Source organism: Manis pentadactyla, chromosome 16, assembly GCF_030020395.1.
Source record: "Manis pentadactyla isolate mManPen7 chromosome 16, mManPen7.hap1, whole genome shotgun sequence".
Taxonomy (NCBI): Eukaryota; Metazoa; Chordata; class Mammalia; order Pholidota; family Manidae; genus Manis; species Manis pentadactyla.
In genome coordinates this window covers 20,359,376-20,383,625 of record NC_080034.1, presented here as the reverse complement: position 1 = coordinate 20,383,625, position 24,250 = coordinate 20,359,376, and the positions used below count along the sequence as shown (strand labels likewise).

The 24,250-nt window shown below is 40.2% G+C and overlaps 1 long non-coding RNA gene across 1 annotated transcript in view; it reads right to left on the bottom strand.

The window, feature by feature from the left end:
- Positions 1 to 5,481: 5,481 nt before the first annotated feature.
- The window catches only part of LOC130681345 (uncharacterized), a 30,231-nt gene continuing 11,462 nt past the window's right edge, over positions 5,482 to 24,250 (bottom strand). The window contains exon 4 of the long non-coding RNA XR_008994435.1: positions 5,482 to 7,243. This is a non-coding gene — a long non-coding RNA (uncharacterized LOC130681345). The remainder of the gene's footprint in view (positions 7,244 to 24,250) is intronic.

Below are 24,250 nucleotides of genomic sequence, written 5' to 3'. Positions count from 1 at the left end.
ATGTGACTACTAGAAAATTTCTGGTTACATAGGTGGCTTTCTCATTATGCTTCTATTGGACAGCACTGGGTTAGACGATTAGGAATCCTGGGAGAGGATGAGTAAATTTCAGTGATGAAGATTTCACTAATGTCTGTAGCACCAGAAAGCCTTCTTAAAATGAGGGCAAGAGGGTAGCAGATAATGATGAACCCAGGAATGTAGCATTTGGGGGAATGTGTTATGTACAAAAAGGCACCAAGGAAAAGCCTGGGTATGATGGGGATATATTCAGTGAGATTTAATCTGGGAAGAGCTTTCTTTGTGGCTGAAGTGGGAACCTTCTAGAGATAGTGTTTTCTCTACTGTAACAGGATAACCTGGCAGTAAGCCTGGAGTGATGTTCCTTAATTGCTGTGGGATCAAATGAGTACCATGTGAGAAAGAGCTTTCTAATCTCAGGTGAGAGGGACAGGTGAGGCACAGGTAAGGTTAATCACAAGTATGGGATTTCTTCAGGGTGTGAGGCTCTCTGCTCTGGCTTCCGCGGAGAAACTCGGAAAGTTTCCCACCAGTACCACATACTTGATCTTTTGAATAAAACTGTGAGGAGGACCATCCATGATGATGACCCCCTTATACCTCAACGATAGAATCGCGCTCCCAAATTGCACTGGCACTGCTTTCAGAATGGAGAATGACTGTCTTCATGTGTTCAACGTAGTCCTTCTGTCTGTGAGGTTTTCCACCACCCAGAAGCCAGGTGAGTACTGACCCAAACCTGGGAATGTGCACTGGTACCAAAGAAAAAACGTATGTGAGAAGGTGATGGGACAATGGTCAGAGACAAATTTGATTGCTCAACTTAATCTGATGCTCAGGGACGCCAGTATGAGAAACATGATCCAAAACTGGTGTAGGGCAGACCTTGTGGGTTCTCAGGGGTTTGAGCTACACTGGACATATGCTACAGCCCTCCAACATGATAGGAAACAGTTCTTTGGGCTTGCCCCAACTTAAGAACAGCCATTGCTGGGGCTGTGACACCAGATTCACCCTGGTCAGAAAGATGTCTGCCTCATCAAAATTAAAGTTCCACCTGAGTTGGGCTGCAACTGGCTCTGATCCTAGGAATACATGGAGGTGGGGGCGGGGAACCCAAGTTCACTGGAGAAAAATCTATGTATACCCAGAATATGAGTTTAATCCTCTACAGACAGTGGAGGGGCGTTCTTTGCCCAAATGAAATCAGAAGCATAGTAGAACTGCTAAAAAGTTTGCACCAAATAGGTTTCTATCTATTTATATTTATTGCTATTTTTTTTATTAGTGTAACATAGTTCTTTCAAAGATTCCTGGAAGACCTAAGATTATATATGTCCTGATTTGGCCATTCCAGTAGCTATTGAAAGTCAGTTTCTGGACCAACTGTGTACAGTATTGTTGCTGGTATGGGATGAAGTATATTTTAAATTCCATCTAATACACTACATCCTAGCCATGGTGAAAATGGTATTTTTGGTGGAAGTTTACCCTTAGCTCCTATTGTGATGGCCAGGTCATGGTTAGGACTCTGCATTATGTTTCTAGATACCACAAGTAATTGTTCCTTTCTGTCAGTTCTGAGAAGAGCTATTTTTGCACTCCACTATACGCTTGGTACTCTGTGTCTAAGCTTGCTCTTGACAAAGGAAGAATTTGAAGTAGTTATCTGAAAATAGAGATCCATTTTGGCCTGAATCTCTCCAGTAACAATTGGTTTAACTTATCTTGGTAATGATTTCGGCCTCCACCACTTCCCACTTCAATGCGAAATACGAGCATTACACAGACTCCCAGGGAAATGAAGAGGCCTGGGGAAGAGGCTCTTATTTGTTAAATGCTTTAGTTGCCTTAGATTGACTAATAAGATTTGGTTCCAAAAAGAGGACAATAAAAAAAATCAATATTTTACAAATTAGCAAGCTTCTTGAGTCATTTCTTTGTATCGGTAGTGCCAGAGAATGCATTTCAATGAAAGGTGCTAAAGGATTAAAAGATACCTAAACCTGTTATCCAAGCAACACCTATGTCAAGTAAATGTCAAAGTTCTTTAAGTTTTTGGATGGTTCTGGAAGTGTTCATAGTAATAGTATATGTATGTGATTATCATATCTGCATGTGATTAGCAATCATATCTGTACCCTAAATTGCAACATTTCTGGGTTCTAAATTTGTGGTAGTGGTTGCTGTAGTTTTTAATGAGAAGTTAATGGTTATGATTCTGTATTGAACCTTGTCTTCTTATCTATTGAAAAATGTAAGCATTTTCCTAAAGTCCAGTAAGTATTAATTTACTAGAAGCCTTTATGGGAAGGGCAGAAACCTCTGCTATTGACTGTTTCTTTTTTTCTGAATTGTTCATAAAACCCCAGATCCACATATCATGTGGTCTGAATGAATACAGATTTTCAAATCAGTGAAAAAATTGTTTCTTCATGTTGCTGTATTTTCTTTTTAAAAAATGTCCATTAAATGATTGTACCACAGCCATTGATTGCTTAAGCCATTGGTGCTCAGTGCAAATTTCTAGGTGTTGAACCATATTTACTGAATCCTAAACACTGGGGGTGCTTCTTTTTTACAGCTCTGGTGGATGTACCAATGCTTTTTAACCAGTTCCTTTTAGAAAATAACTGGAGATTGCTTCTCCATTTTGGCTTTGCATACAGTACTGCAAGGAATAACTCCATACAAACTTCATTTTGTAGGTTTGCAGGTACATTTGTATATCAATTCTCAGAAGTGGGAAAGTGGCAGAATACTGACTTAGTATAACTGTGTACACAAGAGTGGGATTGGCTATCATCTGCTTTAACAATCAGAGACAATCAGGAAAATAGCAACCGTTTCTAGTATTTGCAATGGAGAAAATGTAATACAGGGTAGCTGTGGTATAATGAGTTATATGAAATACATATTTGGTCACTCATATGACCAAATATATATTTCCCAGGTGTATTTGGTCTTTCTTCATCTACAGTTCCTGAAAACACTGCAGTCTTAAAGGTGAAACAGGTATTTTGTCATGTGAATGAGAGACTTTTGGACCCCCCAACCCAAGAGCAGGGGCTGGAGGCTGAATTAGCCAATGGCCAGTAACTTAGTCAGTCATGACTGTGCAATAAAGCCCTCACAAAACCCGTGAGAAGAGCCTCTCTCTCACTCGCTCTGCCCTGCCTGCTCTGTTTGGTTGCATCCTGTTCCCTGGTCGGAGAGAGCTTCAATGCTTGGGGACCCAGAACGCCTCCATGTGCCACCCAGCCAGGCCCCAAGCTCCACAAGGATAGAAGCTCCTTTACTGGGACCTTGTCCTATGTCTCTCTTCATCTGGCTGTGTAACTTATATCCTTTATGGTACCCTTTATTAAACTGGTAAATGTAACGTAAGTGTTTTCCTGAGTTCTGTGAGCCACTCTAGCAAATTAATCGAACCTAAGGGGAAGGTCGTGGGAACCTCCAATCTGTGGCCAGTAGGTCAGAAGCACAGGTAACTGCCTGGGGCTTGCGACCCGCGTCTGAAGTTGGGGGTGCCGGAGATTCTTAACCTGGGAATCTGGTGCTGTCTCCTGGCAGATAGCATCAGAATTGAGTTGAGTTCTCCAACACTCTGCTAGTGTTCGAGAATTCCTTGGTGGAGAAATAAGTGTGGAAGACCCCCTCCCACATATTTACACACACTGGAATCGGGTTTGGGTACCTGAATGAAGTTATACTACTATTACTGCTGTGTATAATATCACTACTGTTATATGTAGGGAAGAAATACACCATCTCATTCGGTGTCAGAGATGTTACAGTAGTGGTTACCAGGGGATATAGAATTGAACACCTGAGAAATCGGAGCAACCCAGAAATGAGTAACCGCCGAACAGCCACTGCTTGCAGCCTGGAGAGATGAAAGTAAGAAGTCTGTGTTCCTGAATCCCAGAGCTGGGGGTCATCTGCTAGAGGCTAGGACCTCTAAGGATCTTTCTAGTGGGCCACTAAGGAGGTATAGTCATTGCCAGAGAAGTACCCAAGATAGAAGAGGGAGAGAAATGTCTTGGCATATTTCCAACCCCCAGCCTCCAATCTTTCAGACATCAGCTGACAGCAAGCCTGAGTTTCACAGTTAACAGAGGTCCACCCCCTGCAGTACCGAGCAGAGCAGCAGAAGGCAAAACAAAAACAAATAGACTAAAATAATGGGGGTGAGCTTAACAACTTCCATCACATAAGTTCTACTTTACCAAAGGCATTCACCCTGAGGTTCAAGGATAGTAGGGGCCTTGGAGAGCCCTCTAGAGCTGGATAAGAACGTTATCATTTCCCACTGTTGTAAATAATGTTGCGATGAATATCTTTGTGAACTTTGTCTTTCTTCTTTGGATAATTTCCTTATTTTCCGATGTCATATTTCTTTCTAAATGGGATGACCAGAAGTCTGTATAATTTTTACCTACCTTCCTGACTTTCTTATATTCTTTCCCCATATTAATTAATCATCAACTATTTCCAACAATAGTAAAGCTGATCTTAGTTACATTTTAAATTCTAGATGTGAGACAGTAAAAGATTCAGTCTTAGGTAGTTAAGAGACAAAAGATAAAATTCTCCCCTATTCTACTTGGTTGATGAACCAGGTTTGGGAAGAAGGCACTGGAGCTGCAGGGTGAGTCTGCAGCCACACATGGGGAACAGATCAGTGGAAATGGTGTTAATTAGTGTTAGTGAACAAGCTTTATACTTGGAAAGTAATTTCACATTCATTATCAGATTAGGTTCTCTCAACCCTCTGAGGTAGGTATGATTATTCTCATTGTATTTATGGGGACGCCAAAGTTCAAGGTTGCTAAGCAACTTGCCCAAAGAAGCAAGTCATTGAATGTGGAAGGTTTTCTATCTCTTCTGTGCTGCCTCCCATCATGCTCTATGAATTATTTACTATACCCTTTTCTTATATAATGCCCAGAGAAGTTTTATCTTTAATTTTATTTCTGTTTTCAAAATTAAACAGTTGCAGCCCAAGCAGTTTCATTAAAAAAAAAAAAAAAACAGGTAATAAGCAACAATCAGTCGCAAGATAACACACCAGGTACTGTAGAGAATACAAAGTTGAGAGACCACAGCCCCAGGCTTCTAGGAACTTTCATCTGACAAATGTAAACAGCATGTCTTAGACAAGAAGGAACCAACCAGGGACCATAGAAGATTTAATCTAATTTCTTCTTCGTTAGTTAAGGAAACCAGGGACTACTTTCAAGGCTACGGTTCTTGAGTTATTCCAAATACTCTCTCTGTGCTGGTCTCCTTTTCTGAGCTATAAGCTCCTCAAGAGCAGGGCATGGCTTCCTTAGGCCTATTGCTGTCCCCCACTGTTCATACACTGCCAGGTATACAGTAGGCACACATTAAATGCTTCTTTACCTCCATTTCTTCCATGAAGGATATGCTATTTATGCATTATGATATTTTTACCTTATGCAACAGGTGTTTATTAATTTCTACTGTGTGGCAGACACTGTTCTGGGTACTTGGGAGATCAGGGAACAAAACAAAAATCCCTGTCCTTGCACAGTCAAAATGTATAATCACTTTTTGCTTTCCAGGAGTTTGATACCTGAATGGTATATATCATAGGGGTAATGTTGAGTGTCTCTGCCTCTGGCTTTAGTTCTTCTGTACTCTTATGGATAAAGAAATGCAGGACTGCTAACGGCTGAAGAAGTTTCAGGTACTTCCCTTTTACCTCTCTTGAACTCAACTCTACATAAATCTGAGCTTCATACAGAATTTTTGAAATTTTGGGAAACTGTCTAGGCAAAGCTATCAGGTGATAAAAAGTGTGTAAAATGTTGGAACTGGTGAATGACCTAGGCTGCCTGAGTGTGGGGTTTGTGGAGCTGATGAACTAAAAATTAGGCCTGACTTGTAATCATTGAGGGCCAGGGGAGAAACCACTTAGGTTTGGGGTAATTGATAGTGGTCTTTTGTCTTTGAGGAAGAAAAATAAGATCTTAATCTGTGTTAGGAAGGTTACCTTGGCCAGTGGTGAGGGTGATTCACGAGAGGGGAGTAAGACAAATTAGCAAGGTCTTACACAGAGCCTCTTATGAAATAATAGACCTCTGACAAGACAGAAGAAATGAAACTAAGGAGGAAAAATTGCAGAAAAGAAACAATAGGACCCGGTGCCTGATGAAGGAGGGAATTCGTGGAGGTGATGGGGAGATATCTAGGAGATTTTTAGTGACATTAACCATTAAAAATGCAGAGTAATGAACAGAGGCTTTTGATTGATGGATGTGAGTGATACAATGAATGCAATCTGTGGTATTTTGTACTAATTATCTAGGAAAGTATAACTCATACCGTTTATGCCAAGTAATTATATAAAATTAATCTCAACACTTATTTCCTAACACTTGCTAAATGTTAGAGACAATACAAAGATGAGTAAGGCAAATCCCGCCTTAAATAACTTTCAGCCTAATGAAGGACATAAATACAAACAATAAGAGGTAAAATACAATATTTTGCAAGGGTGGTACAGGAGCCATGAAGACCTGAAGAAGGAAAAGATTAGAGTCCTGGAGGGGCAAGCTATAATGGTTAGAATAGGATAGGATAGAGGAGCAATTCTTTAAATTAAAAACCGGATTTTTTTCTAAAATGCCAAAAATATCCATTGAAATAATCAAATTCAGAAACATCTAATAAATGTTGATTTGGCATGCATTCAAGTATAGTGAATATGCTGTGAAAATCTTACTGAATTTCTCTGGAGGACATGGCACAAGATGCATGAGTGGAAAATCCATGCCTATAAACAGCCAAGAAAAAACGATTGCCCAAGATGATCAGGGATATATAAATTTATTGTAGTCTATGCCTACAGACTGGAGATGTTCACATCCTGGGGATTTCTTGCTTCTACTTCCAAACACATTGACTAAAGCAGTCACAGTCTGGGCTTTCTTCGGGCTGGGCAGCTCCCAGGCAACATAGCTGGTGAGGGCCGCTTCTTTAAGCACTTCGGGTGACATTGTAAGCACTTGGACACTCCTCTTTTGAAATGAGTAGATTTTTCAGTAGTGTTTTCCTAAGTTTATCTGATAAAAACAAATTTGCATTTTCTTCCAAACTGTCAGTGTTGAGTTCTTCAGGAAGTGGTATGTGTTCGCGAGGGTGTCTATCTCCATCCACATGCAGAGCTGTCTGAAAATTCAATGCCTGGTGGAACCTGGTAAAGGTATAAATGGTGTATTTTTTTAAATTGAAGTATCACTGATATACAGTCTTTTTTAAAAACATTGAAGTATTGTTGATATACAATCTTATACTGGTTTCAAGTATACAACACAGTGGTTCAACAGTTACCCATATTATTAAATCCTCACCTCCACTAGTGCAAGATTATATTGACTATCTGTCAACATAGGAAGATGTTACAGAATCATTGGTTATATTCTCCATGTTGTACTACTGTCCCCAGAACCAACTTGTATTATGATTGAGAATTTTTGTGCCCTTTTATCCCCCTCCCCCTCCCCACCAGCCCACTCTAACCCCTCCCCCATGGTAACCACCAGTCACTTCTCAGTGTCTATGAATCTACTGCTATTTTGTTAATTTTGTTTTGTGTTGTTTTTATATTCCACAAATATGTGAAATCATATAGTATTTGTCTTTCTCTGCCTGGCTTATTTCACTTAGCATAATACCCTCTAGGTCCATGTTATGGCTGAATAATATTTCATTTTGTACATATACCATAATCTTCTTTAACCATTCATCTATTGATGAATTTCTGTTTTTAGTTTTTTGAGGAACCTCCCTACTGCTTTTCACAGTGGCTACACAAATTGACAATCCCACCAACAGTGCAGGAGGATTCCCTTTTCTTCACATCCCTGCCAACACTTGTTATTTCTTGTCTTTTAGATAGTGACCATTCTGACTGGTGTGAGGTGATAGCCCATTTTGGTTTTGATTTGCATTTCCCTGATGATTAGTGATATAGAACATCTTTTCATGTGCCTGTTGGCCATCTGTTTTTCTTCTTTGGAAAAATATATATTCAGGTCCTCTGCCCATTTTTTAATTGGGTTATTTGTGTGTGTGTGTTGAGGCATATGAGGGATATTTTACTATGCTCAGGTTCATTGATGATCTCATAGAGCAACATGAAGCCAAGGCTTAAGTAGCAGGTGTGAGCCTTCTCCTGCTATGATTTCTTTCTCAGTTAGGGATGCTTCAGGTACAAAAATACAAAACTGATATGTCTTTTAATCTTGGGGAGTGTATATTTTTCTTATTATTTAATTCATTTTAAAATGCTACAGACAGATGTCATGCTAAAATCCTGAGCAAGGTATTAGCACATAGAATAAAGAACTATATTAAAATATCAATGGCATTTGGCATGTTAGTAAATATAAACCAGTAGCACACTTCAACAGAGCAGAAGTGTATAAGTCATTGTAAAATGGGATTAATATTATAAATCAACCATACTAATAGATTAAGAAGCATATCATGATATCTAATATGTACTAAAAAGGCATTTGACAAAATTCAATATCCATTTTTGATAAAAGTTCTCATAATAAAATAGGTATAGGTTAGTATATCCTTCATTTGATAAAAATGTACATGTTTCAAAGCAAATAACATATTCTATTTAATGATAAAGCACAGGAACCCTCATTTTCCAATGAAAATTAGGAGAAAAAGACCAAGAATGTATATTATCACATCCTACAGTGAATACAGTTCTGAATATAGTATCCAAGTTATTAGTCAGAGCCTAGCCCAGTGGCCAGCACACAAGAGAAATTCGATTATTTGTTGACTGAATTAATTAATGACAGATGAAATAATAGTCTCCCTCTTTTGGAGTAGAGGAGATAAGAATATAATTATTTAAAAAGTATATATAGTTATATTCCAAGAGAATCAATTGAAAAATTGCTAGGAGCAATAGGGACATTAAGTAGCTAGTTTCAAAATTAATATATAAAAATATAAGACACTTAGAAAGTGTATTAGAAGGAATAATCCCTTCTAATCACAGAAAAAAAACACAGTAACAAATATATACCTGTCCTATTTGAAGAAAACCTTAAAATTCTGTTGAAGATATTAAAATGTACATATCCTGTTCTGAGGTAGCAACTGTCACAGCACCAATTCTAAATTAATATGTATACTACTAATATTAAAAATATGATTAGTACTATTAAATTTATTATTAAAAATACAATTAGTATTATTAATATTAAAAACACACCCAGTTGATTAGAAAGTTAAGTAGTACTCAGTAGCAGCAAGGGATTTCAGGAAACAATATCTACTGTGGTGAAACTTTTAATTACATGAAAAATTAAAAGAAACCATTTGACAATGCCTATTAAAATTTAAAAAGCCCCATATCTCTTTGAGCCACTATTTTTACTTTTACAAATTTATCCTCCAGGTAATTCACAGAGTGTGAAATTAAATATGTATATAACTATACACATCTATGTGGAAGAAAAACTGCATATGTATGTTCAAGAATTTTTTTCAGCATTGATTTTTTTTCTTAAATGATGAAGAGACATGTGGGGGGAGGAGCCAAGATGGTGGCATGAGTACGACAGCAGAAATCTCCTCCCAAAACCATATATATCTTTGAAAATACAACAAATACAACTATTCCTACAAGAGAGACCAGAAAATACAGTATAACAGCCAGACTACATCCACACCTGTGAGAACCCAGCGCCTCGTGAAGGGGGTAAGATACAAGGCACGGCCCGGCGGGAGCGGTGCGAGCCTCACCCCAGCACCTCGGCGGGAGGAAAGGAGTCAGAGCGGGGAAGGAGAGGGAGCCCAGGACTGCTAAATATCCAGCCCTAGCCATCCGCACCAGAGCGCAGACACACAGTGCGTGGTGTGCTGGATACTAGGGAAACAGGACAGTAAAATCTGCGAGCAGGTCCCTGCAGCCAGTGCCCCTGGGACAAAGAAAAGCGAGTGCTCTTTGAAAGTGTTAAAGGGACAGGAGCCTCACGGCTGGACAGAGGTATCCCAGCACACTCAGCCCAGCAGCTGGGAATCCTGGGAAACTCCGGGCGCCCTAATCCCCTGGGCGGCAGCACAGCTTGGAGGCCCCTCTCGGTGATAAACAGCCTCCCGCCGGTTCCTCTTCCAGTGTGGCTCTGCGATAGTGGAGCAGCAACCTGAGGCCAGCCACGCCCACAGCAGCTGCTGGGGCCAGACTCAGAGGCCCCATCTCCACACAGCTACTCAGCACAAGCTGCTAGGGTTCACCGTTCTCACAGGAGAGGAAGGCCACAAACCACCAAGAAGGGACGTTCTCCCAGTTGACACACACGCCAACTCCCCACAACTACCTCTATCACCATGAAAAGGCAGAAGAATTTGATCCAGACCAGACTAACAGAGACAACCCCTGAGAAGGAGCTTGGGGAGACAGACCTAACCAATCTTCCTGAAGAAGAATTCAAAATAAAGGTCATAACCATGCTGATGGAGCTGCAGAGAAAAATGCAAGAGCTAACAGACAAAGTAGGGAGGGAGACTACAGAAATAAAACAATCTCTGGAAGGATTAAAAGCAGAATGGATAAGATGCAAGAGGCCATTGATGGAATAGAAACCAGAGAAGAGGAATGCAGAGAAGCTGATGCAGAGAGAGATAAAAGACTCTCCAGAAATGAAAACAATATTAAGAGAACTGTGTGACCAAAGCAAACAGAACAATATCCACATTATAGGGGTACCAGAAGAAGAAGAAGAGAGAAAAAGGGATAGAAAGTGTATTTGAAGAAATGATTGCTGAAAACTTCCCCAAACTGGAGGAGGAAATAATCGCTCAGACCACGGAAGCACACAGAACTCCCAACACAAGGGACCCAAGGAGGATAACACTAAGAAACATAATAATTAAAATGGCAAAGATCAAGGACAAGGACAAAGTTTTAAAGGCAGCCAGAGAGAGAAAAAAAGTCACCTACAAAGGAAAACCCATCAGGCTATCATCAGACTTCTCAACAGAAACTTTACAGGCCAGAAGATAATGGCATGATATATTTAATGCAATGAAACAGAAGGGCTTTGAACCAAGGATACTGTATCCAGCACGATTATCATTTAAATATGAAGGAGGGATTAAACAATTCCCAGACAAGCAAAAGTTGAGGAAATTTGCCTCCCACAAACCACCTCTATAGAGTATAGAGAAAAGAGAATCAACACACATTAACAGAATCAGAAATGAGAAAGGAAACATCATGACGGACCTCACAGAAATACTAAGAATTATTAGAGAATACTACAAAAACCTATATGCTAACAAGCTGGAAAACCTGGAAGAAATGGACAACTTCCTAGAAGAACACAACCTTCCAAGACTGACCAAGGAAGAAACAGAAAATCTAAACAAACCAATTACCAGCAACGAAATTGAAGCGGAAATCAAAAAACTACCCAAGAACAAAACCTCCGGGCCAGATGGATTTACCTCGGAATTTTATCAGACATACAGGGAAGACATAATACCCATTCTCCTTAAAGTTTTCCAAAAAATAGAAGAGGAAGGAATACTCCCAAACTCATTCTATGAAGCCAACATCACCCTAATACCAAAACCAGGCAAAGACCCCACCAAAAAAAGAAAATTACAGACCAATATCCCTGATGAATGTTGATGCAAAAATAATCAACAAAATATTAGCAAACTGAATTCAAAAATACATCAAAAGGATCATACAACATGACCAAGTGGGATTCATCCCAGGGATGCGAGGATGGTACGACATTCAAAAACCCATCAACATCATCCACCACATCAACAAAAAGAAGGACAAAACCACATGATTATCTCCATAGATGCTGAAAAAGCATCGATAAAATTCAACATCCATTCATGATAAAAACTCTCAGCAAAATGGGTATAGAGGGCAAGTACCTCAACATAATAAAGGCCATATATGATAAAACACAGCCAATATCATACTGAACAGCAAGAAGCTGAAAGCTTTTCCTCTGAGATCAGGAATAAGACAAGGATGCCCACTCTCCCTACTGTTATTCAACATAGTACTGGAGGTCCTAGCCATGGCAAGTAGACAAAACAAAGAAATACAAGGAATCCCATGCTCTTGGCTAGGAAGAATTAATATCGTCAAAATGGCCATCCTGCCCAAAGCAATATACAGATTCGATGCAATCCCTATCAAAATACCAACAGCATTCTTCAAAGAACTGGAACAAATAGTTCAAAAATTCATATGGAAACACCAAAGACCCTGAATAGCCAAAGCAATCCTGAGAAGGAAGAATAAAGTGGGGGGGATCTCGCTCCCCAACTTCAAGCTCTACTACAAAGCCACAGTAATCAAGACAATTTGGTACTGGCACAAGAACAGAGCCACATAGCAGTGGAACAGAATAGAGACTCCAGACATTAACCCAAACATATATGGTCAATTAACCTACGATAAAGGAGTCATGGACATACAATGGGGAAATGACAGTCTCTTCAACAGTTGGTGCTGGCAAAACTGGACAGCTACATGTAAGAGAATGAAACTGGATCACTGTCTAACCCCATACACAAAAGTAAATTCAAAAAGGATCAAAGACCTGAATGTAAGTCATGAAACCATAAAACTCTTAGAAAAAAACATAGGCAAAAATCTGTTGGACATAAATATGAGTGACTTCTTCATGAACATATCTCCCCGGGCAAGGGAAACAAAAGCAAAAATGAACAAGTGGGACTATATCAAGCTGAAAAGTTTCTTTCTGTACAGCAAAGGACACCATCAATAGAACAAAAAGGCATCCTACAGTATGGGAGAATATATTCATAAATGACAGATCTGATAGAGGGTTGACATCAATAATATATTATATATAATATATTAAAAAATATTATATATACTATATATAATATTATATATATTATATATATAAAAAAGAGCTCATACACTTCAACAAACAAAAAGCATATAATCCAATTAAAAAATGGGCAGGGGAGCTGAACAGACAGTTCTCCAAAGAAGAAATTCAGATGGCCAACAGACGCATGAAAAGATGCTCCACATTGCTATGTAGCACTATTTACAATAGCCAAGAAATAAAAGCAACCTAAGTGTCCATCAGTAGATGAATGGATAAAGAAGATGTGGTACATATACACAATGCAATATTATTCAGCCATAAGAAGAAAACAAGGGGGCAGAAGATGGCGGCGTGAGTAGAGCAGCGGAAATCTCCTCCCAAAACAACATATATCTATGAAAATATAACAAAGACAACCCTTCCTAGAATAAAGACCAGAGGACACAGGACAATATCCAGACCACATCCACAACTGAGAGAACCCAGCGCCTCGCGAAGGGGGTAAGATACAAGCCCCGGTCCCGCGGGAGCCGAGCGCCCCTCCCCCCCAGCTCCCGGAGGGAGAAGAGCAGGCAGAGCGGGAGGGAGACGGAGCCCAGGACTGCCGAGCACCCAGCCCCAGCCATCCGGACCAGAGTGCAGGGCGCTCGATACTAGGAAAACAGGGCAGCAAGAACAGTGAGCAGGCACTGGAGGCTGGGCGACAGAGGACATAAGAAAAGCGCGTGACCATTTTTTTTTTTTTGCTTTTTTGCTGTTTTGTTTTGGCGAGCGCTTTTTGGAAGTCTTAAAGGGATAGGGACCCCAATACTAGGGAAACAGGGCAGAAAGACCGGTGAGCAGAGGCCTGAGGCTGGCACTGCAGAATAAAGAAAAACGAACGACCACCTTTTTTTTTTTTTTTTTTAATTAAAAACTTTTTTTTTTTTTTAATTAAAAAAATTTTTTTTTCTTTTTTTTTTGGTGGTCGTTGTTTTGTTTTGGCGGGTGCTTTTTGGAAGTCTTAAAGGGGCAGGGCGGGTCACCTAATCCAGAGGTAGGGAATCCGGGATCTCTGGGCACCCTAACCCCTGGGCTGCAGGGAGCAGGGAGGCCCCTTACAGAGATAAATAGCCTCCCAGCCGCTCCAGCTCCAATGCGACTCCACCATTTTGGAGTAGCTGCCCGAGCCAGGCCACGCCCACAGCAACAGCGGAGATTAACTCCATAGCAGCTGGGCAGGAAGCAGAAACCCTGTCTGCGCGCAGCTGCGCAGCACAAGCCACTAGAGGTCGCTGTTCTCCCAGGAGACGAGGGCCACAAACCAACAAGAAAGGAAGTCCTTCCAGCTGTCACTCGTCCCAGTTCTGCAGACTATTCCTATCACCATGAAAAGGCAAAGCTACAGGCAGACAAAGATCACAGAGACAACACCAGAGAAGGAGACAGACCTAACCAGTCTCCCTGAAAAAGAATTCAAAATAAGAATCATAAACATGCTGACAGAGATGCAGAGAAATACGCAAGAGAAATGGGATGAAGTCCGGAAGGAGATCACAGATGCCAGAAAGGAGATCGCAGAAATGAAACAAACTCTGGAAGGGTTTATAAGCAGAATGGATAGAATGCAAGAGGCCATTGATGGAATTGAAATCAGAGAACAGGAACGCATAGAAGCTGACATAGAGAGAGACAAAAGGATCTCCAGGAATGAAACAATATTAAGAGAACTGTGTGACCAATCCAAAAGGAACAATATCTGTATTATACGGGTCCCAGAAGAAGAAGAGAGAGGAAAAGAGATGGAAAGTATCTTAGAAGAAATAATTGCTGAAAACTTCCCCACACTGGGGGAGGAAGTAATCGAACAGACCACGGAAATACACAGAACCCCCAACAGAAAGGATCCAAGAAGGGCAACACCAAGACACATAATAATTAAAATGGCAAAGATCAAGGACAAGGAAAGAGTGTTAAAGGCAGCTAGAGAGAAAAAGGTCACCTATAAAGGGAAACCCATCAGGCTAACGTCAGATTTCTCAACAGAAACCCTACAGGCCAGAAGAGAATGGCATGATACATTTAATACAATGAAACAGAAGGGCCTTGAACCAAGGATACTGTATCCAGCACGACTATCATTCAAATATGATGGTGGGATTAAACAATTCCCAGACAAACAAAAGCTGAGGGAATTTGCTTTCCACAAACCACCTCTACAGAACATCTTACAGGGACTGCTCTAGATGGGAGCACTCCTAGAAAGAGCACAGCACAAAACACCCAACATATGAAGAATCGAGGAGGAGGAACAAGAAGGGAGAGAAGAAAAGAATCTCCAGACAGTGTATATAACAGCTCAATAAGCGAGCTAAGTTAGGCAGTAAGATACTAAAGAGGCTAACCTTGAACCTTTGGTAACCACGAATTTAAAGCCTGCAATGGCAATAAGTACATATCTTTCAATAGTCACCCTAAATGTTAATGGGTTGAATGCACCAATCAAAAGACACAGAGTAACAGAATGGATAAAAAAGCAAGACCCATCTATATGCTGCTTACAAGAAACTCACCTCAAACCCAAAGACATGTACAGACTAAAAGTCAAGGGATGGAAAAACATATTTCAAGCAAACAACAGTGAGAAGAAAGCAGGGGTTGCAGTACTAATATCAGACAAAATAGACTTCAAAACAAAGAAAGTAACAAGAGATAAAGAAGGACACTACATAATGATAAAGGGCTCAGTCAAACAAGAGGATATAACCATTCTAAATATATATGCACCCAACACAGGAGCACCAGCATATGTGAAACAAATACTAACAGAACTAAAGGGGGATATAGACTGCAATGCATTCATTCTAGGAGACTTCAACACACCACTCACCAGAAAGGATAGATCCACTGGGCAGAAAATAAGTAAGGACACGGAAGCACTGAACAACACAGTAGAGCAGATGGACCTAATAGACATCTATAGAACTCTACATCCAAAAGCAGCGGGATATACATTCTTCTCAAGTGCACATGGAACATTCTCCAGAATAGACCACATACTAGGCCACAAAAAGAGCCTCAGAAAATTCCAAAAGATTGAAATCCTACCAACCAACTTTTCAGACCACAAAGGCATAAAACTAGAAATAAACTGTACAAAGAAAGCAAAGAGGCTCACAAACACATGGAGGCTTAACAACACGCTCCTAAATAATCAATGGATCAATGACCAAATCAAAATGGAGATCCAGCAATATATGGAAACAAATGACCACAACAACACTAAGCCCCAACTTCTGTGGGACACAGCAAAAGCAGTCTTAAGAGGAAAGTATATAGCAATCCAAGCATATTTAAAAAAGGAAGAGCAATCCCAAATGAATGGTCTAATGTCACAATTATCGAAATTGGAAAAAGAAGAACAGATGAGGCCTAAGGTCAGCAGAAGGAGGGACATAATAAAGATCAGAGAAGAAATAAATAAAATTGAGAAGAATAAAACAATAGCAAAAATCAATGAAACCAAGAGCTGGTTCTTCGAGAAAATAAACAAAATAGATAAGCCTCTAGCCAGACTTATTAAGAAGAAAAGAGAATCAACACAAATCAACAGTATCAGAAACGAGAAAGGAAAAATCACGACGGACCCCACGGAAATGCAAAGAATTATTGGAGAATACTATGAAAACCTATATGCTAACAAGCTGGGAAACCTAGGAGAAACGGACAACTTCCTAGAAAAATATAACCTTCCAAGATTGACCCAGGAAGAAACAGAAAATCTAAACAGACCAATAACCAGCAACGAAATTGAAGCGGTAATCAAAAAACTACCCAAGAACAAAACCCCCGGGCCAGATGGATTTACCTCGGAATTTTATCAGACATACAGGGAAGACATAATACCCATTCTCCTTAAAGTTTTCCAAAAAATAGAGGAGGAGGGGATACTCCCAAACTCATTCTATGAAGCTAACATCACCCTAATACCAAAACCAGGCAAAGACCCCACCAAAAAAGAAAACTACAGACCAATATCACTGATGAACGTAGATGCAAAAATACTCAACAAAATATTAGCAAACCGAAATCAAAAATACATCAAAAGGATCATACACCATGACCAAGTGGGATTCATCCCAGGGATGAAAGGATGGTACAACATTCGAAAGTCCATCAACATCATCCACCACATCAACAAAAAGAAAGACAAAAACCACATGATCATCTCCATAGATGCTGAAAAAGCATTTGACAAAGTTCAACATCCATTCATGATAAAAACTCGCAGCAAAATGGGAATAGAGGGCAAGTACCTCAACATAATAAAGGCCATCTATGATAAACCCACAGCCAACATTATATTGAACAGCGAGAAGCTGAAAGCATTTCCTCTGAGATCGGGAACTAGACAGGGATGCCCACTCTCTCCACTGTTATTTAACATAGTACTGGAGGTCCTAGCCACGGCAATCAGACAAAGCAAAGAAATACAAGGAATCCAGATTGGTAAAGAAGAAGTTAAACTGTCACTATTTGCAGATGACATGATACTGTACATAAAAAACCCTAAAGACTCCACCCCAAAACTACTAGAACTGATATCGGAATACAGCAAAGTTGCAGGATACAAAATCAACACACAGAAATCTGTGGCTTTCCTATATACTAACAATGAACCAACAGAAAGAGAAATCAGGAAAACAACTCCATTCACAATTGCATCAAAAAAAATAAAATACCTAGGAATAAACCTAACCAAAGAAGTGAAAGACTTATACTCTGAAAACTACAAGTCACTCTTAAGAGAAATTAAAGGGGACACTAACAGATGGAAACTCATCCCATGCTCGTGGCTAGGAAGAATTAATATCGTCAAAATGGCCATCCTGCCCAAAGCAATATACAGATTTGATGCAATCCCTATGAAACTACCAGCAACATTCTTCAATGAACTGGAACAAATAATTGAAAAATTCATATGGAAACACAAAAGACCCCGAATAGCCAAAGCAATCCTGAGAAAGAAGAATAAAGTAGGGGGGATCTCACTCCCCAACTTCAAGCTCTACTATAAAGCCATAGTAATCAAGACAATTTGGTACTGGCACAGGAGCAGAGCCACAGACCAATGGAACAGACTAGAGAATCCAGACATTAACCCAGACATATATGGTCAATTAATATTTGATAAAGGAGCCATGGACATATAATGGCGAAATGACAGTCTCTTCAACAGGTGGTGCTGACAAAACTGGACAGCTACATGTAGGAGAATGAAACTGGACCATTGTCTAACCCCATATACAAAAGTAAACTCAAAATGGATCAAAGACCTGAATGTAAGCCATGAAACCATTAAACTCCTGGAAGAAAACATAGGCGAAAACCTCTTAGACATAAACATGAGTGACCTCTTCTTGAACATATCTCCCCGGGCAAGGAAAACAACAGCAAAAATGAGTAAGTGGGACTATATTAAGCTGAAAAGCTTCTGTACAGCAAAAGACACCATCAATAGAACAAGAAGGATCCCTACAGTATGGGAGAATATATTTGAAAATGACACATCCGATAAAGGCTTGACGTCCAGAATATATAAGGAGCTCACACGCCTCAACAAACAAAAAACAAATAACCCAATTAAAAAATGGGCAGAGGAACTGAACAGACAGTTCTCCAAAAAAGAAATACAGATGGCCAACAGACACATGAAAAGATGCTCCACATCGCTAATTATCAGAGAAATGCAAATTAAAACTACAATGAGGTATCACCTCACACCAGTAAGGATGGCTGCCATCCAAAAGACAAACAACAACAAATGTTGGCGAGGCTGTGGAGAAAGGGGAACCCTTCTACACTGCTGGTGGGAATGTAAACTAGTTCAACCATTGTGGAAAGCAGTATGGAGGTATATCAAAATGCTCAAAACAGACTTACCATTTGACCCAGGAATTGCACTCCTAGGAATTTACCCTAAGAACGCAGCAATCAAGTTTGAGAAAGACAGATGCACCCCTATGTTTATTGCAGCACTATTTACAATAGCCAAGAATTGGAAGCAACCTAAATGTCCATCAATAGATGAATGGATAAAGAAGATGTGGTACATATACACAATGGAATACTACTCAGCCATAAGAAAAGGGCAAATCCAACCATTTGCAGCAACATGGATGGAGCTGGAGGGTATTATGCTCAGTGAAACAAGCCAAGCGGAGAAAGAGAAATACCAAATGATTTCACTTATCTGTGGAATATAAGAACAAAGGAAAAACTGAAGGAACAAAACAGCAGCAGAATCACAGAACTCAAGAATGGACTAACAGGTACCAAAGGGAAAGGGACTGGGGAGGATGGGTGGGTAGGGAGGGATAAGGGGGGGAGAAGTAGGGGGGTATTAAGATTAACATACATGGGGGGGTAGGAGAAAAGGGAGGGCTGTACAACACAGAGAAGGCAAGTAGTGATTCTACAACATTTTGCTATGCTGATGGACAGTGACTGTAAAGGGGTTTATAGGGGAGACCTGGTATAGGGGAGAGCCTAGTAAACACAATATTCGTCATGTAAGTGTAAATTAGTGATACCAAAAACAAAGCAAAAAAAAAAAAAAAAGGGCAGTTCCTGTGTGTTAACCTCCAACGAGTTCTACACAAGGGTATAAAGGGCATATAAAAGTGTAGGCAAAGGGTCTGTTTGTGTTTATACAGAGGATCAAAGCCTAATTGGGCTACCCCAAAAATGAACTAAGATACGATATGAAAAAGAACTTCCAACATCTGCACTCTCTGGAAGACTCATGCCAGAAGATGATCATCAAAAAACCCCAACAACGATCCACGCACTGCTACAGCTGTAGATGCACCCATCCCACCAGTTCCTGGACTTGCCATGGGAATGAGGAAGGAGATATCTAAGCTGGCCTGTGCATACAGTAAAACAACAAATTGGACTGGATCTATACTGTTGGAACTCAACCAAGAATTTGGAGAAGTGCAAATTGTAGTGCTCCAAACTCTTACAACTACAGACTATTTACTGTTAAAAGAACATATGGCATGTGAACAGTCCCCAGGAATGGGTTGTTTTAATTTGTCTGATTTCTCTCAGACTGTTCAAGTTCAGTTGGACAATATCCACCATATCATAGATAAGTCTTCACAAATGCCTAAGGTGCCTTAATGGTTTTCTTGGTTTCACTGGAGATGGCTGGTAATTACAGATATGCTTTGGTTATGTAACTATGCTCCTATTATGTTAATGTGTGTGCGCAATTTAAGTAGTAGCTTAAAACCTATATAGGCTGAAGTTACTCTACAAGAAGATATGTCAAAGAAATAATCAATCTTCCCATGTTTTCTTCCGCCTGCTACTTCTATAGCTTTTCTTCTTCCTTCCTAATTACAACCCTTAAATAGAATTCGTGCCTCATATCAAATTTACCGAGTATCATAACTCCTCCAAGTGGTAAAGATACCTCAAGACAAATGCTGGGCATAGAAGCCACAGGGCATAAATATGCAAAGAAGTAAAAAGCTAACCTTTTCAAACAATAAGGCTTCCCTCTCACTTACCAACTTCACATTTCCCTGTATGGCCCCTGAAGATGACTGGTTAGCCAGAGACGGGTAAGATTCCTCAAGGGAGGAACAACCTAAGACAGGCACAGTCGCAGGGGGGCCATCAGGTGAGAAATTGGGGATCAACAGAGGTGAGGCTTAGAACCTCACCCCCCCTGTTCTGAGAGAAATCTTCTGCATACGTGGATGTTTTATTGCCCTGGTCTAGCTTGGATTAACACATAGTCTACAGGCACACACCTGATCATCTACATTTGCTCTCTTACAACACTAAACTATGTTTTCTACCTTTATCTTGTATCTACCTACCACTTCAGCATTTTATTAAAAATAATAATAATAAAGAGAGAAATGTGGTATCCACATACAAATCAAGTATAAAAACCAAATGAGTATTCATATTTGAACTGACTGTTTAGAGTTCATAATGCATGAGCAAAACCGAAAGTTTCTGTGATGACTGCCCTTGTACTGTTCACTATGTAACTTATTCATGATGTAAGAATTTGTTCTACATGTAAGAACTTGTTTGTTATGCCTCAGAAGATTGGAGACTGACGAAAATTAGGCTTGGGGTGGATTAATGATTGTGCATTGAGCATTGACTCCCCTATACAAAATTTTATTGTCGTTAACAACCATTTGATCAATAAATATGAGAGATGCCCTCACAAAAAAAAAAAAAAAAAAAAAAAGGACAGACTTCCAATGGTAAAATAAATAAGTAACCGGGATGTAATGTATAGCATAAGGAATATAGTCAAGATATTGTAACAGCTTGGTAGGGTGATAGCTGGAACCTAGAATTATGTATATAAATGTTCTACCACTGTGTTGTACACTTGAAACTAATGTAATGTAATACTGTGCGTCAACTACCCTTCAATAAAAAATAATTATTTAAAAAAAAAAAAAAAAAAGAAGAAGAAAACAAATCCTACCATTCACAACAACATGGATGGAGCTGGAGAGTAATATGCTCAGTGAAATAAGCCAGGCGGAGAAGGACAAGTACCAAATGATTTCACTCATATGTGGAATATAAGAACAAAGGAAAACTGAAGGAACAAAACATCAGCAGAATCACAGAGCCCAAGAATGGACTAACAGTTACCAAAGGGAAGGGACTGGGGAGGATGGGTGGGAAGGGAGGGATAAGGGTGGGGAAAAAGAAAGGGGGCATTACAATCAGCATGTATAATGTTGAGGGGGCACAGGGAGGGCTGTTCAACACAGAGAAGACAAGTAGTGATTCTACAGCATCTTACTACGCTGATGGACAGTGACTGTAATGGGTTTGTGGGGGGGACTTGGTGAAGGGGGGAGCCTAGTAAACATAATATTCTTCATATAATTGTAGATTAATGATACCAAAAGAAAAAAAAAAGAAAATCACATGAGAAGCAAAAATTAAAGCACAGGAAGCACATAATGAAATAACATCATAATATGTCCAAAATCAAACTGAAAAATGAGGTGTGGCATAGTTTTCACAAATAAATGTATTTGCTTTCCTAAAATTAAAAAAAAAAAAGTAGTAAACCTTCTTGGGAAAATGCATGGGCCAGGTCTGAAGCAGGAAACATGAAATGTACTTGGAATTTTCTTGCCTTTCTTGTATGTACCTCAAGGTATGAAGAAAAAATTTCTTTATGGGAACATTCTAATAAATGAAAAAGAGCTAAAATGAATTAGATTATCACCGTTTTGCAGCTCCCAATGAAATAATGGGTCTAGGCAAAGTCCAAAGTTAGGTTCTTTTGTTTCCTCTTGCCTATTTTATTCTAAAAGAGAGAGAACAGAATCCCAGGTCTTCCTTGTGCCAGTCTTTAGGATGATCTGTGCCCTTCCTGAAAACCTCTCCAGCTTGTGTTACTAAGTGTCAGGCTGAGGGTGTGCATTCTTCTGTGATCACAGGAAGGTTGTCCTAGTATCAGGAGTTCTGGTTCAGCCTTCTTTTCAATGGAGCTGCCTGTTCTTGGGAAACTGTCCTGCCAGGTTATTAATAACAACAAAGGAATTCTATTCCAGGAGGTCTTACCCCCTGGGTCTCCTGTTGCTGAAGACTTTATGAGATTCTCACGGGTGATTAGTGATTAATCATCAACAGCTGGCCATGTTATCCAAGGGAGATTTGTCCTACCTCCTAGTAGGACTTTGATTGCTGATCTGTTGATTATCTTCCAGAAAATTAAGGTGACTGTCTGACCAGATGCCTGATTACTGTACCAGTTGAATGTAAAAATGAGCAAATGGCCACATAGTGTGTATATCGGGCCTGTTCGCACAGCATTCACTAGGAAAAACTCATGGGCCCTGGCTTGGTCTTCTCTTGTCCATCCTATGTAGAGCTGAACACCAGACTCCCTCATCCTTGTGACATGGAGTATTTAGGTTAAAAAGTGGCAAAAGCACTGTCCCTTCCCCTTCATCTCCTCTTGATGCTATATAGCAATATAGTGTGGCATCTGCTAGTTTCTGGGCTCATCCTGCCAAATCAGTTTTCAAGTTGGGAGAATCACCAACCCTCTCATTGTGTGATTAGGGACTGTGGTTCAAGCCTTGCAAATATAGCTCTTTGAGGTGGCATGCTGGTGGCAGGATTTTCCACGTGGGGATTCAGGATCGAGGAGTACCAGCCCCAGCCCAGCCTCATCAGGATGAGGGGGATGCTGGGATCTAAGCAGACCAGCATTGATCTCCTTAAGCCCAGGGCTGCATTGCTTCCAGGGAGATTCACAGGAGGCCCACTCCTTTCCTGGGCGACTAGTCTGCAGGGGTGGGCACTCCTGGGCACGGCAGTCCTTTCCGTCTCTGGACGTTTGAGTTGTTTCCAGGCATTTAGTATTGGAAACAGTGCTGCAGTGAATAGCCTTGTGCTTGCCTCCTTTTGGAAATTTGCCTTCATGTCTTTGAAACTGAGTCCTGAAAGTGGGATTGCTGAGTCAAAAGCCTTATGCAGATTTTCTAGATACAACTTATTCCCTTATTTGGGGGTTGTGCTATTTCATCAGAAATTTTAAAAAGTTCTCTAAGCAGTTCTAGTTTGCAGGCAGTGTTAAGAACCACTGGTATCGAATAGATTCCCAAAAATTTCTTCCCATTTGAAATTTTTTGAGCTCTTCCATTTCTTGGTAAATCTCTGGTTAGGGCTTTAGTTAAAAAACAAAACAAAGCAAAAAACCTTCAAGGCATCAACACTGCCATTATGGGTCCTTAAACCCTGGCTGAATGTAAGAGTAACACCCTACATTCAGACAGCAATTTCACTAACATCTTGTCTGATCTTCACAGTATGTCAGCGACACAAAGGAAATTGATGTTATAATCTCCCTTTTACAGTTTTAGTGCATGGATGAGAGCCAGCTATCTATACTGTGGGGCTTCTTAATCATGGGTGGGCTTTGGAGGACAACCTCTGAACCCCCTGAATTATATGCAGTCTTAATGTGGGCATGCTGTTGGGGGATGGGGACTTGGCCTCAAAGGGATCTATTGATCTCTTGCCCAAAACCAATTAAGTGGAAAGAACAAGGGATTTAGAATCAGAAGAAAAACCATCCAGGTCTTTTCTGGCTGTGTGTCTGGATTGGAGGGAGATTTGGCAGGGGTGCCTGTTGCCTGGTTGCTCAGCTGAGTTCACTGAGCTGATCCAGTTGATCTGGCTTCTCAGGCCCAGGACTGTCACTCCTTTGAAGTGTGAGGAACTGTGTGACCTAAAACCAGGCTGACCAAGGTAGAAAACAGCTCAGGCATTCACTTCCTTGTCCT